This window comes from Tachysurus fulvidraco, chromosome 7 (genome assembly GCF_022655615.1).
Source record: "Tachysurus fulvidraco isolate hzauxx_2018 chromosome 7, HZAU_PFXX_2.0, whole genome shotgun sequence".
In the NCBI taxonomy this organism is placed as follows: domain Eukaryota; kingdom Metazoa; phylum Chordata; class Actinopteri; order Siluriformes; family Bagridae; genus Tachysurus; species Tachysurus fulvidraco.
In genome coordinates, this window is record NC_062524.1 from 11528958 (window position 1) to 11547301 (window position 18344).

Consider the following 18344-nt stretch of genomic DNA (forward strand, 5'->3'; position numbering starts at 1 on the left):
ATTAAACTAACACTTCCACTACTTCTAGCTCTTTTGTCGGATTAAACCTGTTGCAACTTCAATGTACTTCTTTGAACCAATTTTGGTATGTACTTGTAGAAAAACCCCACAAGACCTGATGTTTTGGAGATGCTCTAACCCAGACTTCTAGCCATAAAGGATCTTCAGATCCTTACGTTCGTCCATTTTTCCTGCTTCCAACACAACTTGGAGAACTGACTGTTCATTGCCATATATTATGTTGTTGGTGGTGTTCTTCTTCTTTCAGATTCTCCCTGATTCTCAGGGTCGCTACAGTGGATCATCTGGTCCACGTATAAGATTTGGCAAAAGTTTTACACTGGATGCCCTTCCTGACACAACCCTCCCATTGTATTCAGGCTTGGGACCAGCACTGTGAATTAACTCTTAAGTGGCTGGATTAGTTTCCTGCCTTGAAATCACGGTGCCTGTTCATTCCAAGTTCTTAGGCATCTGTTATGAAATGTGGAAAATATTCCTTTGAAAATGATTAATTATTTTTTTTTCTACTTGAAATAAAACTTGAATGAGACCAAAACTAAACAAAATCAATATTGTGTGATGAGCCTTTGTTTTTACATCAGACTGTACATCCACAGTTTCAGATTCGTGCTGGGTCATTTTATATGGTTTTGTTTTTCTGGAGATTTGTGAAACAAAATTTGATTACAAAAATGTCCAGACTTTTGCACAGTCTACATACTGAAGGAACAAATTTATACATTATTAAAATATTACTGAACTGCATCTATTGCAGCAATGCAAAACAAAACAAATCATGTATTATACATTTTACAGCCTTTTCATTTTACACCACAATCATCCAGCAGAGACATCAGTTAGCATGTCGATTAAAGAGTTTCTGGTGGATGTGATTTTGGAGAGAACAGAGGAATAATGTTTTCCTCAGATGTATGTATGTATGCCACTCTGTAGTCTGAATTATGCCTAAAGTCAAGAAAAGATCAATTTTGATGTCGCTGACCTGCCGTTTGTTTACAAATTTCCCTTTGTCTCCAGACCCACACCTTCTGACAGCAGTGACTGTATTTACAGTAACAGGATTGTCAGGGCAACCCACAGCAGCCTAGGAACCTCATGTTATATGGAGCATATTACTAAATCCTACTGCACTGTGGATTTAAGTTCAGTTAATTTATTGCTTTAATACAAATTTACTTCCGTTGATTCGGTTTAAGAGGATTAATCTCTTTACATATAGACAATTTTCCAATCTTATAAATCTAATCTTCACATGCAGAGATTTCTCTCATTCACACATTCAGATCTTGTAGGCTCTTAACCCTCTAGCATCTCTTCTTTTTTTTTTATCGCATTTATTCCTTTCATATCCCCCCTCCTTCTTTGCCTCTTTTACTTACAGGCTGCCTCTGTCTGAGACAGAGATAGGAAAACAAATGGGATGGGGCTGGCAGACAGAATTAATTAAAGCATGTGCACAGACTATGGGATACAAAGCAAGCCAAAGTGGGGGAAAACACGCCTTCTTTCTCTCCCTGTCTGCCTTTTTGCCTCTCATGCCAAAGGCGGAAGTATCTGCCCAGCAATGGAGAAGGGGTGGGTTGGGGGGTGGGGTTGGCAATGACATATATTCCACCCTCCTGTCCCGAACTCTCCCTTTCCCCACTCCCATTTCTCTTTCTTCCTCTCCATCGTGCGAACCCATGCCTCCTTTTCTCCATCAGTCTCTCCCCTTCCACCTCTATACGCACTTGCACTCGATTACAAACATGCATACACCCTTATTGTTTCCCCCTCTTACACGCACAACTCTCTTATGCTCTCTCTTCTCTCCTTCTCTTGGCCACAGGGATTTTATGATGCTTCTCGTCCTGCTTGGCAGCATTGCATGTGTTCCTTCATCCTAGACTGAGAAACCTTATTGACTTCTCTGTTCGCAGACAAGCTGATCGAGCTGATCAAGCTTTAACTTCACCTCATTTGGGATTTTTTTAACCTCCTGTCAGAATCCAGGATGTATGGAAATCTTTACAGCCCAAACAAGCGTCTATGTACGAGGCAAAGAAGGAAGAACTTCTGAGGACAGATGAAGCAGACAGGAAGTGTGAAGAAGAGAAGGTGAGGATAAAGTACACAGAGAGAGAAAGTGAGAGAGAGAGAGAGAGAGAGAGAGAGAGAGAGAGAGAGAGAGAGAGAGTGTGTGTGTGTGAGAGAGAGAGAGAGAGAGAGAGAGAGAGAGAGAGAGAGAGAGAGAGAGAGAGGCACCTTGGGACTCAACTGAGATTACATATGGGTGGATGCAAGGATTAGCAAAATCATGGGATAAAAATGAAGAAATAAAAAGAAAGAAACAGCAGATCGGATTCTCCTCCCTTTCGGTCTGAGCCGATATACCATTTTCTTTTAATTTTGTCTCATTCTTCATCTCACTTTTCTTATTTCTTATTTCTGACTTATTTCTGTACTAAATTATTGCAGTATCCATTCCATTATTCTCTTCAGTATTTTTTGTCTCTAGATGTCTCTTTTTGACTTTCTAAACACAGTCATAAAATTTTATTATTATTTTTCTTTATTGTAAATTTGTGGTTTTAAATGAGATATTGTCCTTACATTTTACTCTTCTTCTCTCCCTCAATTTGTGCCGTTTGTTTATCAGATTCTGTTTTTACTTTATCCATAACATTTCCTTGTTTTTATTCTCTCTCCTATGGTTTCCCTTTACTCTGGGGTCCTGAATGACAATTTGCAGGACATACGGCCTGGAGGTAGGGGATCCAGGTTTATGTTCGTTTAATATGTGTGTGGAAATGCATTATTGATTGTTCATTCCTTCACTCGTCTGCTGTGAATACATTCCATCTTATAATCTGTTAACAACACTAGCATGTGGTGAAAAATAGGATATAGATTGTATCTATGTTTGTGTGTGCTTCCATTCGTATCTAATGGACTATTACATATTATCGGGGCTCTCCCTGTTCCTGGCGATACTACAAATCTAGGCTTAACTATATAAGTCAAAGGTAAATGGACTCTCTGATGGGATTCTGTCAACACAGAAATTTATTTTTATGTAAATAATACACCTCAATATTTGACCAAGAATGCTGGGAGAAAAAAGGATGTTGAAGATTTTAATGAAGAATTCCTGCTCAAGCATTTATTAATGTCCATCATTTAAATGGAGTTTAGCTTTATGAGTGTAAGTATTAAGTATGAACAAAATTGCTGGGTGATAAAATTGTTCAACAAGATGTCTGTAATTGATAATCACGGTAATGTAGACCTTTGCTCAGAGATGCTCCTCGATGCCCCACTGTCGATCCCATGCTAAAGGTTATTCATTTAGTATTCTACAAATATTCTTCTAAATATTAAAATATTTAAGCCATTTAAGGAATTTGGATGTCTTTGAGCAGAAACTACAGCCCAGAATTCCACATTCCACATTACAGAATTCATCCTGCTGCTTTTGTCAGTATTCACATCATCAATAAATACAAGGGAACTGACCCTACATGTCCACACCTTCAGATCCTTAGCAGTGCCTTTCCTTCTCCACATGATTTATTTTATCCATCATTCTGATGCAATAACTTTGTCTCATCTGTCCATAGCATGTTGTTCCCAAAAAAAAAAAAGGTCTTGATTGTTGACTTTGATACAGATAGTCCTACCTCCTGGAGGGTGTCCAAATGTTGCACAGGGCCTTTTCCTCACTAGAGAAAGAATTTTTCCACCACAGTGGTTTTCTGTAATTCAATTCAGTTCAATTTATTTGTATAACTCTTTTAACAATTCACATTCTCTCAAAGCAGCTTTCCAGAAATATAGAAACTGAATAAAAATTTTAAGTTTAAATTTAAGTTACTATTTATCTTTAACATCTATCCATAATGAGCAAGTTGTAGGTGAGGATGGTGAGGAAAAACTCCCTGAGATTATATGAGGAAGCAACCTTGAGAGGAACCAGACTCAGAAGGGAACCTCATCCTCATCTGGGTAACACAGGAACAGGAAATAATGTAAATGTAAATAATGTCCTTTCTACAACAGTTTTTGGAGTGGAAAAAAAGAAAGAGAAAAATATTTGGTATGCTTGAATACTTGTAATCTTTCAAATCCTTTGGTTTTTTTTTTACTACATAGTTGTTTTGGCCACACTTAGCAATTTTATTCCAACATCAGAGTCAATTGCTGAGGCCAGTTACATGTTTAGAGTAAAGTGCTTCTTCTGAAATATTATTGTTTCTATAGTTACGGCTCTTTCACATGGAATATAAGACTTAAAAATCTCAATAGTCAGGTTCAGAGAAGTCTCTTCACCTGCATGTCAGATGAAAGTGAGGTTGGAATTTATGTACAAACTATAGATAAGTATTATATTTTTGTAAAACATTACATAATCAAGTGTCTGGGTCAAACAGTAAATGGGATTAAAAGTAGGAGCCTTTATTTATTTTGTCACATATATATTACTGCACAGTGAAATCCTTTCTTCACATATCCCAACTTTAGAGTTTGGGGTCAGATCACAGGGTCAGCTATGATGCAGCACCACTGGAGCAGTTAGGGTTAAGGGCCTTGTTCAAGGACCCAACAGTGGCAGCCTGGCAGTGCTGGGGCTTGAACCCTGATCCTTCAATCAACAACCCAGAGCCTTGAGCCACCACTTCTCCTAGTACATTCTATCAAAAACATATCAATCTTACTTTACTCACACCAACAGTATACTGTTGATCATTCTTGACCCTTATACTTGACTTTATCATACTGTCTAGCTTGGTTAAAATGGAATCTTTATTTATTCATAATTAATACAAGTTTTGTCTTTTAACAAATGCAAATGGGAATCATGCTATTTAATTGTTTTGGTTTGAGAATCTGTGACATTTATTTATTATCACATTATTTTTGTTACTGATGGACACAGTGGGTCACCAGGCAGCATTGTTACCTCACACCTCAATGGTCTCCAGTTTGATCCTGACCTTGGATGAAGGTCTCTGTGCTGTTTTCTTTGTTCTCCTTGAGTCTACCTCCCAAAAGCAGGTGGATTGAGTATTCTCAGTTGCTCAGTTCAGATGTGAATGTATAAGTGAATATGTGTGTGTGTCCCATGCCATGGTGTTTTTCCCTTTATACTTCATGGTGTTCACCACAGAGAAGTCAGTTTCTGTCATAAAAAAAAACAAAAAAAAACTTGCTCCTGAAAACTGGCTGGAATTTAACCCCAGAAGCGATAATGTCAGGGGCAGCTATGCTGCAGGAGTGGGGAAATGCAGCTTAACAAGGAAAGATTTTCTGAAGAATTACAATGACATTGGTTGCTAGCTACATCAATAGCATCCCCAGTAACTAGTGTACCAGAAAAAACATACAAAATGTCTGAAAAAGTAGTTCATCTGTGGTCTATGGAGAAAACGTGTGAATTAGGCTAGAAGAATATCATTTGCAATTTTAATTAAAAACAGTGGAATTCTCGATCAAGAAATATTGTAAAGTTCGTATTAAATGGCAATGTGAATAAAAAAAACATTGTTTTGGTTTAAATGTAGGCTAGCAAAGCCATAATAAAATAAAAACAAAATGAAGATTTAGCTCATTAGTTGTTATCATGTGCATAGAACGTCAATGGAAGTAGCATTGAGCTTCAAGTCAATTCTTAAAAACATATTGGTTTTAAAGTCACAGTATGTTTTTAAGTCTAAATATGAAGTCACGTGAACCAAGCATAGCAACAAAATCTGTTACGTCATTGTTTGTTTTTGGAGTCTGCAGAAACTTGTGGCCGGTTTGTAATCGGTTCCAGTTTGCCTGGCTTAGCACTGGATGAGACCCAGGTCCGGAACCAGAACATGAACTGTTTTAGTGAAAAAGTGATACCAGTGTTTTCAGGACAGACTCCAGATCCAGTGTGACTTTGACAAGGATAAAGCATTTATTAAGAAATGTTACTGAGCTAAACTTGCATATTTTCCAGTGTCCCAAGTTGTTCTAGAGTTGAAAATTTGCATCACTTTGCACTTTTGCAACCGCAATTTGTGGTTCATGCAAAAATTATTTAGTCCCAGGTCTACTTTGCATAATGCTGCATTTTGCATTGTGTCTCCTGACATATCTGCCCTGAGTCATTATTCAACCAACCTCTCAAGGATTTTGAGTCAAATCAGCTATCTTTCTATACACAAACTACAAATACTCAGCTTTGTACTTATTATTAGTTTCACTGTATGCTCTACATGTTCCACCTTAAACTCATTTTATCACTACCATTACTGGTTATTTACTTACTGGTTTTCATTTGGATGTATTTTACAGCTTTAACAAAAATTTCTTTGCCTGTAACAAAGCTTTTGCAGATTGACTGATTAATGTGAGATGAGTTCATTGCATACACACATATTGTTTTAATAATTACAACAACAATCCAAGCTGAACCTTTAACATATAAGTAACAGAATGTTATTCATATAACAACCTCTTGAATCAGCGAGGATCACATGAACATCTCCACCTATGTTTGTAGTACATATTGGCGAGCACGATGGATAGCACTGGTTTGGAAAAATCAATAGGAATGAAGAGAGCTTGGAGATCAGTAATGTCTTGCTGTGTTTGTCATGACATAATACAGAGGTGTGTCACTGCAGATTATTTCAGAGGAGTGTCCTTGACAACAGAGCAGATTGGCTCACTTCCCAGTGCCTGTTAAACAAACAGTTACATTCCCAAATATTACAGAGCATCTGAGGCTGTAGGGCTAGAGACAGAAGCTTGACCCTCCATAAGTCCTATTATCTGGGAAAGATGGCTAAGACCATTCTCCTTCTTATTCTTTCTCTTTATCTTGTAAGCAACTTGTATTTACAGTAACTAGGTATGAATGAGTCTGTAATGTTAAGTGGTCCTGTGCACTTCCTGTCTGTTTTAATCCTAACTTGATCTCCTTCCACCCCATTCAACTGGATTTACTCTTGTGCTTTAATTTGTTATAGTGTTTCTCTTCCCTCAGATGATGTTGGAATATTTTTTACAGTTAGGTCTGAAACCTTCTAAGCCATTCCAGTCCAAAATCCCAAATCCACATCTCAAATGCTTATAATGCCCCTTTGAGATAACTCCACATTCAGTACTCAATAGAGTTTGGAATTCATTGAAGTTCTCAAAAAAATCTCTGCAAAACCATGCTAGTGTGAGAAAACATCTTAATGATGTTCCAGATAGAGGCACTGGTTAATTTATTTGTCTTTGTAACACTTCCTTTCAATTGCATGTGCTGGAGTTCAGTAATAAAATAATTTTAATTGGATTATCATACATTCTATGTGAATTTTTAGCACTAAGGAAGGAAAGGATGAAGGAAAGGATGAAATTTTTTAGTATTGGACGTAGGCTCTGTGACTTGATGCCTTGGAGCAGTTTAATGTTTGTGTTCATGTGTACTGAATGTCCTTAAAAAAAGTACAAATGTATATTCTTTGAACCTGGCTGTATTGAATAATTCTTGGAATTTTTGGATTTGTGGTCAATATTTTTTGACATTCGCAGCACATCCAGCAGGAAAGTGGTGCCACTTCTTAAATTGTACTATTTGATGCTTAAAATATTTAATATGTTTAATAGTTAAATACCAAAAAAATGACCATGACTTGTGTCAAATCTTTACTAGATAAATATTGTTGATACAGAGGGACTGGAATTCTTTTATTGTCTTGATATCTGTATTGATTTTAGAGAACAGTTCAGTCATCATTACGCGTTACAAAAACAGGTCTACACTGATTACATAATGCGACATCTTATGAAACAGCAGTGAATCTAATACTGTTCCCTGCCCCTAATTTTGAAAACACATTATGTTTCTGAAATCATATCATATACACTTTGGGAAAATAACTTCTTAGCCTATAATAACACAAAGAGAAGGATTTCTTCATTGCCTGATTATTTTCCCATTTGGAATCAAGATATTTCTACCAGACACCAAAGCAATTAAGCATTGGCTTATTATTATTCTAACTTAAATGGCATTCAACAGCTGTGTATGTGTTTGCTGTGACTAGTAATTGGAGATTTTGATACTTGTCTCAGGCTTTTTGGACACCCAGCTGGTGCCTTCAAGGTTGTTGCTATGGCAGTTGGGCTTTCATAGCCAATGGGATAGAGGAAGTCAGTGTTATCTTGTTTCTTAGTCCTTGCATCAGTTCTGTTTTCCAAGGCAACTTTAATACTGTACTTTTTTACTGATGTGGACTTTTGAACCAAATGCATGGCAGAATGTTGTGCTTCTAGTGCAGTGCTGACACTGTCATCGTTATTACTGAGTTTGTTCCGAGTTTTTTCAATATAAGATTTTCTTGGGGGCTAAATTCAGATTATGCAAATCACTTTTGTGGATAAAATCTGAAATGCTGGCAGATTCTTCAGAGTCGAAACATTTTGGATAGGGTTCTCAGTAATGTCCAGACAACCACCTTTGAACACAAGTACCTTTAAAGCTGAAGTAAATAAAACATGCCTATGATCTGAAGAACACTGATCAATCCTCTTTCTGTATAAGCAATATCTCTAATTTGGAAACTGTCCAATAATAAAAATCTGTCATATTTTGTGCTTGTTTAGTCTGATTTCATTCCATAATTGTGTGTCCTTCATTTTTGTGACCAGAGATTTTTTTTAAAAAATGATTTGTTCACCTTTCTAGATGTTGTACAATCACAGGGCAGCTTGAGCATTTCCCCACTTAGTTTCCACACAGCTCTTGTTATATCTGGTGGTCAAAATGGGAACTGCAACAAGCCCTAAAAGTGGGGATAGGAGTTACAGTTCCCCTTGCAGGGAAATACATAAGTATGGGGATTTTCATCTTCAGCTACATGTATGCCAGGGATTAGGGACTGGTGTTGGGCAAGGAGGCCTTGCATGCATAGCCATTGTTCCACTATTTCCTAAAGGTGATCTGTGAAATTGACTACAGGGCTTGGTGCAGAACACTCGAGATCTTCCACTACAACTCTAAGCTTTAGGATCTCACTTTGTACACAGGGACATTACCATGCTGGAGCAGGTTTAGTTTCAGCAAAAGGAATTTCTAATGCTAGAGCATATAAAGACATTATCAAAATCTACAGCCACAAACTGCTGCTGTCAGGGTGCAGGGTGCCTCCACAGAAAACAATAGAATCTAGAACCAAATGCGGGGATAGAAGACAGACAGTGGTTTTATTAATAAAATCACAAAAACAAAAGACACAGGAAAATACTAGGGAAAAACCAAGCAACTAAAATACAAAACTAGATACAAAAACAAACAAACAAACAAAAAACATAAAGCTGAGAACACTATGGTAACAAACAACGCATAACAACCAAGAATCAGCAAAAAACACACGCAATACAACAGGTAAGTATACAGGTATAAGTAGGGGAGGTAATTAGTATCACATAAGGATCAGGTGTGCAGAGGTGAAAACACACATGAAAACAAACATAAGCACATGGCACAAGACAAAATCAGACTTTATAATTTGATAATTATTAAATTGTCCAAGCCATAATGACAACTGTTGATTAAGATTAAGAAATCAAAAGCATCAATAAGAATGTCAGCAAAGTAGAAAGCAAGTGTCTCAAGTTTACTCAGCTTGCCAAATGTACTACTAACTATTTTTCTGTTTACTTCCAGGTAAACGGGATCATATCAGATTACAGGGACTAAGCATCAGACAAAAAGTAAGTATTATAATCAAGTCTGTTTTTTAACATCTATAGCACAGCAAATCATATTATTTCTGTTCAAAGAAAAGAACTTGCATCCTATTTCTTAAAATCCATCAACAATCCACACACACACACAAGCACACACATACACACACACACACACACACACACACACACACACACACACGCACACACATACAAAATGAAGAGTCGTCTAGGTGCGCTCTATCTAATAAACTGTACTGCAACAATGGATGAACTATAAGTCTCATCGAACTTATAGAATTGTTTTTAATCTGGACCCAGGGTAGGGTTTAATTCATTTAACCGATGGATGTCTGTTACACTTCTCCTGGGCTCAGAAGAGAAATAAGGAAATTGGAGAAAGGCTAAGGACAACTCATAAGCGCTCTTTATTGGCCATTACTACTACGATTACTTTACAGCTCTGTGCTTTGTACTGTAGCTCTCTCCTTTGGAGCTAGTGTCTGCACACTTTACTCTCTCTTCCACTCAACGCAATACAAAATGCACATTAGAACAATACCACACAGGTGTAAATCCTTAATGATCCTGTTTCCTGGCTTTGCCCTCTTTTTTACAAACTGCTGTTCAAACATGTCCCCATACAAGCATTATTTGACTGGCCAAAGGCTCATAACAAAGCAAGGATCTTTGTTCTCTGGATCTTTGGGCTGTAATTAAAGCAAAAGGTGGTTCGACACAATACTGATAAAGAATCCTTTATTCAACTCAGTAATTCTGTTTTTAATTTTTTATATTTTCTTCTGACCTGTTGCTACAGTATTATATCTTTCACTAGCGTGTTATAAGTTGCACTGAGTAAATACAGCTGGATAAAACAAAAGTTGTGTCCTTCTTCATTTCAGGCTGCAAAGCAACAAAATGTGATTATTTTGAAGGGGTGATTCTTATTTCCACTGTACACATGAATGGCAGGACCCTAGGTTTCCTTGCAGAATTTTGACCAGAGATTCACAGTGCATCTGCTGACTTGCCTTCTTCCCTCAGGTAAGTGGTGCAAACACAAGGCTTTCTACATGATATAATAAAAAATGTGATTGAGCACATCAGGTCACCTTCTTCCATGGTTCCATGGCCCAGTTCTGATATGTTCTGACACCTTTCTATCATAGCTAGCATTAACCTTTTAGCATTTGTTGGTATAGTACAGTAACTCTTCTGTGTGACAGACATATTAGCTGTGGGTTCCCAGAAACATCAACGAGTCCTTGGATTTCCCATGACCCAGCAGCCATTTGGTAGGTACTAACCACTGTATACTGGGGACACTCCACAAGTTGCTCAGATCTTGCCCAATTTTCTTGCTTCCAACAGAACAACTTTATGAGCTTATTGTTCACTTGCTGTCTAATATATCCCACCCATTGAAAGGTGCCATTGTAAAATGATAATCAATGTTATTACATTCACCAATCAGTGGGTTCAACAAATGCTATATGTACGTTTACATTTTCAATTTCAATTTGCTTAACTCATGCACTGCTACAGCAACATTTCTGACTCTGGTGGGACAGACAGCAGTGTGTGTTTCATTAAGCCCAGAAATTCTTGAATTTAAGGGCTGCTTCTTTATCCCACAGTTCTCACAGTTCTTTTCCCAACATGCTACCCTACTTTTGTCTCACACATTCACAAGACAATGACCAACAAGCAACCGTTGCCAGGAGTCCATTAGTGGCTTCTCAGCAATATCCTGGATCTCGTTTTCATTAAATGGAATAAGCCTTTAGAAGGAGTATCATATGGTAGTTGATATAGGAGGACCCATGTGATCTGCATTCTCAGCTTGCCCATTCATAATAATATTAATTCTGGGTGCTCAATACTTTGAAAAGTTCTGGCTGAAACAATTCCAATTCCTTAAACAAACCCATTTAGCACAAAAAGCACACATAAAGGACATGACAAATATACTATAAAAAACAACAAGGGTATGTATACTTTTTAGAAAATTATATTATTTTCAACTAGATGATTAGACCATAGTATTTTGCTGGGACAGTGGGTGTGATTCAGTTCACTTTCTCGCTTTCTCACAGATTCACTGGTTATCCACCAACAAGCAGGCTGTAATGATGGCTGAATTCCTTGTTCATTCCTTAATTCATTGTAATAATTGAAAAAAGAAAAAAATAAATAATGAAGGCAGTTTTCCAAAAGCTTTGTTTCTTGTCAAATACGATACTTTCAATAGTTTTACTATAGTGTCTGTATCCAGTTAATAACTTGCTTTTATAGCAACTAACATATCACATTAATCCCAAACTCCAAAGGTGAACACAGACTGGACAATTTAAATGATGACTCAGATAGACAGTGCCCAAGTGATGACGGCTTGGTGAGTCACTGATACCGCACTCCTGTACTTATTGGCCAAGATGTCAGGCAACTCACTGCTATCTTGATTTTTTTTGCATCATATGGATCGGTTGGCATTTAGGAGGGTGAAGCTGTGGGAATAGTAAAGCCAGCATGGGGCTCACCTGCCTTGTGCTATTTGTAATTAGGGAATACTATGTTCATTCTACTGGTAGGCATCTCTGTGAACCTCTTTTACTATGTATACAGTGCCCCAACAAGATGTGATGGGATCATAAACAAAACCTTGCCCGCTGGACAGTGACTACTGAACAGTTATTGTGTCCTGAAGGCAATGTCTCAAGGACACAAACAACAACTCTGCTGTTGGCATTTTAGGCTTTGATGACTGTGCAAGTCATCAATGTCATATACAAGTCATGAATGTCTGGCATTGTTGATCATGTGGAATTTCTGTCATCTGCCCATCAAACACAGGACACATCATGACTTGTATATTTTCTCTTGCAAAACTATAGAATTTCTATTCATGTCCTTCATTTTGGCACTGTTATACAACAGTGTTTTACAGTAGGTAAATGTCCAAAGGTCTTCCCCAAAGCCTTCCTAGAATAGTCAAGTGTATCATATCACCAAAGGGGAGACTATCTGGCAAGGACAAAACACATATGGGTCCTCATACTTTTTGTCATAGGGCGCATCAACACTGTTCAAGTACTTTTCCTGTTTCATAGGTAGACATTCCAATGTATGTGTAGTATGATGTAGCTTTAAAGCAAGAGTCCATAAATTTACAGTTGGTGGTCATGCTGAGTTTCTGTGTATGGCTGGCTATGGTAAATATACTATGCCGCATGGCTATGTGCTATGCCAAACAGCAGATATGGATGACAGCAATGTTTTCTTTATGTTGAAATGTCAACACAAACATCTCGGAAACTGATTATGGCCCCACATGCACAGCCTAAATGGGATTATTAAGCAAAGTACCACATAGAAACCATGAAAATGGCTTAAGACTGCCTATTATTGCAAGCCTCCATCAGTGAAGTGTTGTTAACTTCAATAAAATAGTCTTCATGTTACTGGTTACAATTATAATCAGTTTATCTAGTGTCACCTAAATGAATATTGGATCACTTTTGAGTCTGGTTCCTCTTAAGGGTTCTTCTACATATATTCTCACAGAGTGTTTCCTTGCTTCTTCCAACTGTGGCTTACCCATTAGGTATAAATTTAATTCTATATTTCTGTTAAGCTGCTTTATGTCAAAGTCCATTATTAAAAGTGCTATACATATTGAATTCAATTAACCTGAACTAATCTTTACAGTAGGTATCAAATGGTATCTTGAGATATCCATGACACAGCATGTACAGTACTATTACATTACAGCCTTCTAAATGGAAGCCCACTTACAGTTCTTTTAAATCCTTAAGCTTCTCCTGCTCTATTTATATGGCTAGAATTCCAGTATGTTGTTCTCCATTGAGTAAGAATAAATAAGATTGTAATTGTAGTAGATGGTAAAAAAAAATACTAAAAACATTGGACTCGACTGGATTTATTATGTAATTTATTTTATACTGTATTTCACCTTATTTAAATATCCTGGATGTGTGTTGATATAAATCAGCAGCTGCCTCAGCAAGCAACTTAATGTGAATGACTCATTTGAATGAAAAAAATAACTTCATTAAAAGCAGCAAACATTAAAACAGAAAAGAACCTATATATCTACGTTTGGCTGAAAGATTATATAATAATTATATAATATGTCTATAAACAAACTCTTTTTAGCTTGGTTGCCCAAAACATTACTGACTCAACCTTGAGACTCATGCTAGAGAGATTGCGATTTGATGATGATCAAGGTGTACTGTGTTAGGCTGTAAGTCCTGCTGGATTATCGCAGGTTTGTAGGACTGGCTCTTGTGCACTACGGGTTGAGGTAGTTGGTTGTATGGTTTTACATCATAATCAGCCTGGATTTAACTGTACATCCTTCTATCTTTTCCTGCGGTGTCACCATCCCAACTAATCATAGCCTCATGATGACTGATGCTGTGAAACGGTGCCTTGTAAGTGCTAAATTCCAAGTTGTATTTACGTCATTTCTCACCTTGGGACAATTGACCTCTCCATGAAAGTGTTATGTTAATCAAGCCAATATTATCATAAAATAATTAAGTAGGAGGGGAATAGTGAGCTGTTCATTTGACATCTCACTGAAAGGGAGAAAAGAACTGATTCAATTCCAAGGTGAAATTGGTATTGGTATTTTAACAAGTTGACGGTGGTGAATAACAAGTCGCAACTTCTTAAATGGAGCATGAGGGAAAATAGAGACCACTTTCCGAAGCTTTTAAAAGCTTAGAAGGGAAATGTAATGTCTCTGAACTCTTAGTCAAGTATGAATGAGTATGAGTACAACTCCATGCTTTGCTTTTTCTAGATTTCTTGTGGCAAGAGCATTTACAAATTGTTTAGTAATGTTCATGCACTAATACATTAATTAGTACTTATATATGAAATACAAAATATAAACCACCAGCTAATTAAGTAATGCACTTTATTTGTTATATTGTAATATTTTAAGACAATAAATCAAAAAAGTGCAAACAACAAAAAAGTCACAAAATTAAACAAATGACAAAGAATGAATATAAACTGATAAGCAAATGTCCAAGCTGCAAACCAAAACAATGCATGGTCAAACAGGAGCTGTGGTCAATACTTCTTTCAGTCATGTCATGGTATGATCTGATTCTGAATTCAACATTAGGTGTTTAAGGTTACTTCAAACTGACCATTGAGTGGAAGGATGAAGCACGTAAAAAAGAAACCCCAGAAAAAGCTACAACTCATTTACTGTCCATGGAGTGGGCCAGTCCACCATGGCTTACACCTTGGTCTGGTCCTAGCTACCCCATCTGGGAAATGAGGTGCCCAAGAATGTTTCTCTGAAGGAACTTGCACTTCTTTCCACTTGACATACAACTAGTGGTTGAGGAGACAGGACAGAAGGGAGACAGGACAGAATGGAGACAGGACAGAAGGCAGACAGGACAGAAGGCAGACATGTTGACCATTTAGTTCACAGTTTGGGGAGTATACAAAGATATCATTGATTTCACAATGAATTTTCCCAACATGTCTCTTAGCACATCATTGACAAGATACTAGAACACTGAGGTGTTGAATGCTATCTTCCACTCGTCTCTTTTCCTCCAACAGCCTGTTTCTCTGGCACTGACAAGTGACATGGCCCCTAGTAGCTCAATGGCATAGTCATAGTCTAAGTGAGGGGGGCTTTACTGAGCTCCTTCAGGTTGTGATACCCAGACAGGACACAGGGTTGGTTACTAGGCTCTGGGCTTTTCACCGAGGTGGGGACTAGAGTAAACTTGGGACATTGGATGTACTGGTGGAGTGAGGAGGAAGACCAGCAAACAAGCTACTAAACTTGTCAGCAGTGGGTTTTGCCATGGGAGGCCTAAGATTATGAGATGATTTTCAGAAAGGGTGACCATCAGCATGATATGCTCCTGGTGAAGCATGCCAAACCTGAGGAGCAGAGGATGTGTTTCTGGGTAATATTAACCTCTCCAATGGGTCCCAATCAATGGCCTGGATGGTTTGTGAGGTGCTAAGCAGTCTAAATGACTAAAGGTCACACTGCAAGGAAAGAAGACTGGTCTGAGTGCTGTATCTGTGAGCCAACTCCATGAGTTTGCTGCCACTGGTGGTATCAGGCAAAAGGTTCAATGAACACTGAGCTAGTCTGTTCCATAGTAGCTGGTCTAGATGGATGGTTACGTCAATGAGCAAGTCCAGGATGAGCTGTTTATCTCTGCATGCAGCATAATCAGTCATACATTTGCCCACTTTCTTGCTGTCTCCAATCCTTTGCCCAATCCAGTGCTATGACAGTGGGGAGAGCCACAAACCTGACAATTCAGGGCTAGCAAGGTAGAGAGGTCATTGTAATAAAACACCTCTAATTTGGGAAGGATTACGTGGCATCTGGCAATGGCATGGTTGGCGATCTGGATGCATATCACAGAGTCATAGCAGTAACAGATTGAGAGACGTTCTCCATTCTCGACTCCAGGTCAATCAGATGGCATTAGTGCTCACCAGCTAGCTGTCACCTGTGGGTGGCAATGGCCCAATGCCAGGCAGAGTCACCTGTTGAATCAGTGTGTAGTGAGGTATTTTGTCACAACACAAAGTCTCAGCATTGGATGCAAGTGCAGAGACAGAGACTAAGCAAACTGAACAGATACAAATGTAACTGCAGCAAAACTGATGTCCAAAAAAAAAAAACACAAGCGAAAAGAGGGAAATCAGACATAAACAGGCAAAGATCAAAAACCAGGAAATCCTAGCAACAAATAAATGCCTCAGTAATGTTACAGATGAAAAACAAAGAGCATTTATCTTCTGGTGAACACAGTGCTAAAGTAAGGTGAGTATCAATACATACAGTAATTAGGAACAGGTGAATGTAAACAAGTCTTGGCCATGTTTGATGGTCCCAAAGCAGTGGAAGCCACGGAATTAGGCGCTGTGACACAGATTTTGCAAAATGTTTGGTTAAGAGTGCAGCGTTTACTGGAGAGCACATTCATTTTCTGGAGTTTTTCCACTTAATTCTTCAGAGAGCTCAGTGTCTACTGGCTCAGCTATGATTCAACAACCCTGCAACAGACAGGGATAGAGGACCAACAGTGGCAGCATTGGGTTTTGAACATCCAACATGAGGTACCACTGGGCAACCACTACTGTTACTGTGAGCTTGATTTTATGTACCGTATTTTGATTAATTAATAAAGTTTTACATTTAGGAACATTTACATTCTCTCTTTGGAGAAAGAAAAATACCTTCCACATAGTGTCCACATAGTGGTTTTCTGTTATCTTTGCATTTTACTTGATTTTTTATTTTGAGCTTGTAGATTTTATATTAATAAATTCATTGATTAATTAATGAATCTATATCAGGGTGCGTTTTAGTCCCAATTGTAATTCAGATGTTCCTGACATTCAGCCTGACTAAATGAAGGTGCTAAGCATTAAAAAAAACACCATGTGACACTACCTGCAGTAGTGTTGTTTAGCAGGACAAAACACAACGTGCACATGACTAACGTTTTTATTTGTACATACAATATTATTTTTTTTTATACAATAAGATGCTGTCTTTTTCCTTTTTTAATGTTCACTTAAGATCCAGGATTCTGTACATAATTTCAAAGGAATACAGAGAGAAATATCTCACCAGCTTGAAAAGTTTATGCCTTTGAGTATGACTCTGTGTCCCTGAGACCCTTAACCTGTGGTGTCCCTGCAAGGTCACAGGTGAGGTCCTTGGGAATATAGAGTATACGTTCAGTCATGTTCATCACTCTATTTCTTTTTCCTTTACATGCTTTACCAATATTTCCAAGAGAACCATAAAGGAAATACTGAATAAGTTTGTATCTGTGTTGAACACTGTTACAAACTAAGGCATGGTAGATCTTGCTGATGGTGGGGACAGTTCCTGTTGGCTGGCTTTTGTGATCTCATCATTCAGAGTATCCAATCAGAAGCCAGTCCAGGTACATGACCCCTACACATATCCCCTGGACCAGCATCCGGCCTGAAGAACTGATCATTTTGTGATCATTAGTGCCATGGGATGCATTAGTTGATTACTACAGCCTACCTGGACAGCTTACATTAGACTATCTAGTAACACTATTGTACCCAATCATATTGGAATTACACTTACCCATCAGTCCCAGGCCATCACAAGACCAATTTCCTCTCACTAGTCTCACTAGTTATATTACTATTCAACTTCCAGTTTTCAGTGTCTCATTTTCAAGCTTTTGCTGTTGTCCCCAATCTGTAATTGCATCTGTCTCCACTACCAGTTCCTGACACAGTTTAACTATGATGTACCAGTGCATGATGTATATGTATCTACAATGAATTAAATATAGAAATAATGCTAACTACATGAATGTTATTACAAACATACAATACATAGAAAATGAGAAATCCACACAGGTTAATACAAAATAAAAATCACTAATGTCAGCACTTGGGCATGTAATGTGGTATGTTTTTAAATTTTTATGCAATAAATATATTGTTCTCTGCATGTCATGAACTTGTATATAAACCTCATCTATGATATACTCTACAACAAATGTTTGACTGACAAATTTTTATTCAGCAAAGATCCAAGAGCCAGGACA

The 18344-nt window shown here is 37.8% G+C and overlaps 1 long non-coding RNA gene across 2 annotated transcripts; it reads left to right on the forward strand.

Annotated features, from left to right (window-relative positions):
• The first annotated feature begins 1683 nt into the window (after positions 1 to 1683).
• Positions 1684 to 12846, forward strand: LOC113641291. 2 transcript variants are annotated; one of them, XR_003440273.2, is made up of 5 exons: positions 1684 to 2121; positions 2756 to 2771; positions 9695 to 9741; positions 10620 to 10761; positions 10944 to 12846. It is a non-coding gene; the product is annotated as an uncharacterized LOC113641291 (long non-coding RNA). The 2 variants fall into 2 exon arrangements; XR_007143571.1 differs by lacking the exon at positions 2756 to 2771.
• The last annotated feature ends 5498 nt before the right edge of the window (positions 12847 to 18344 follow it).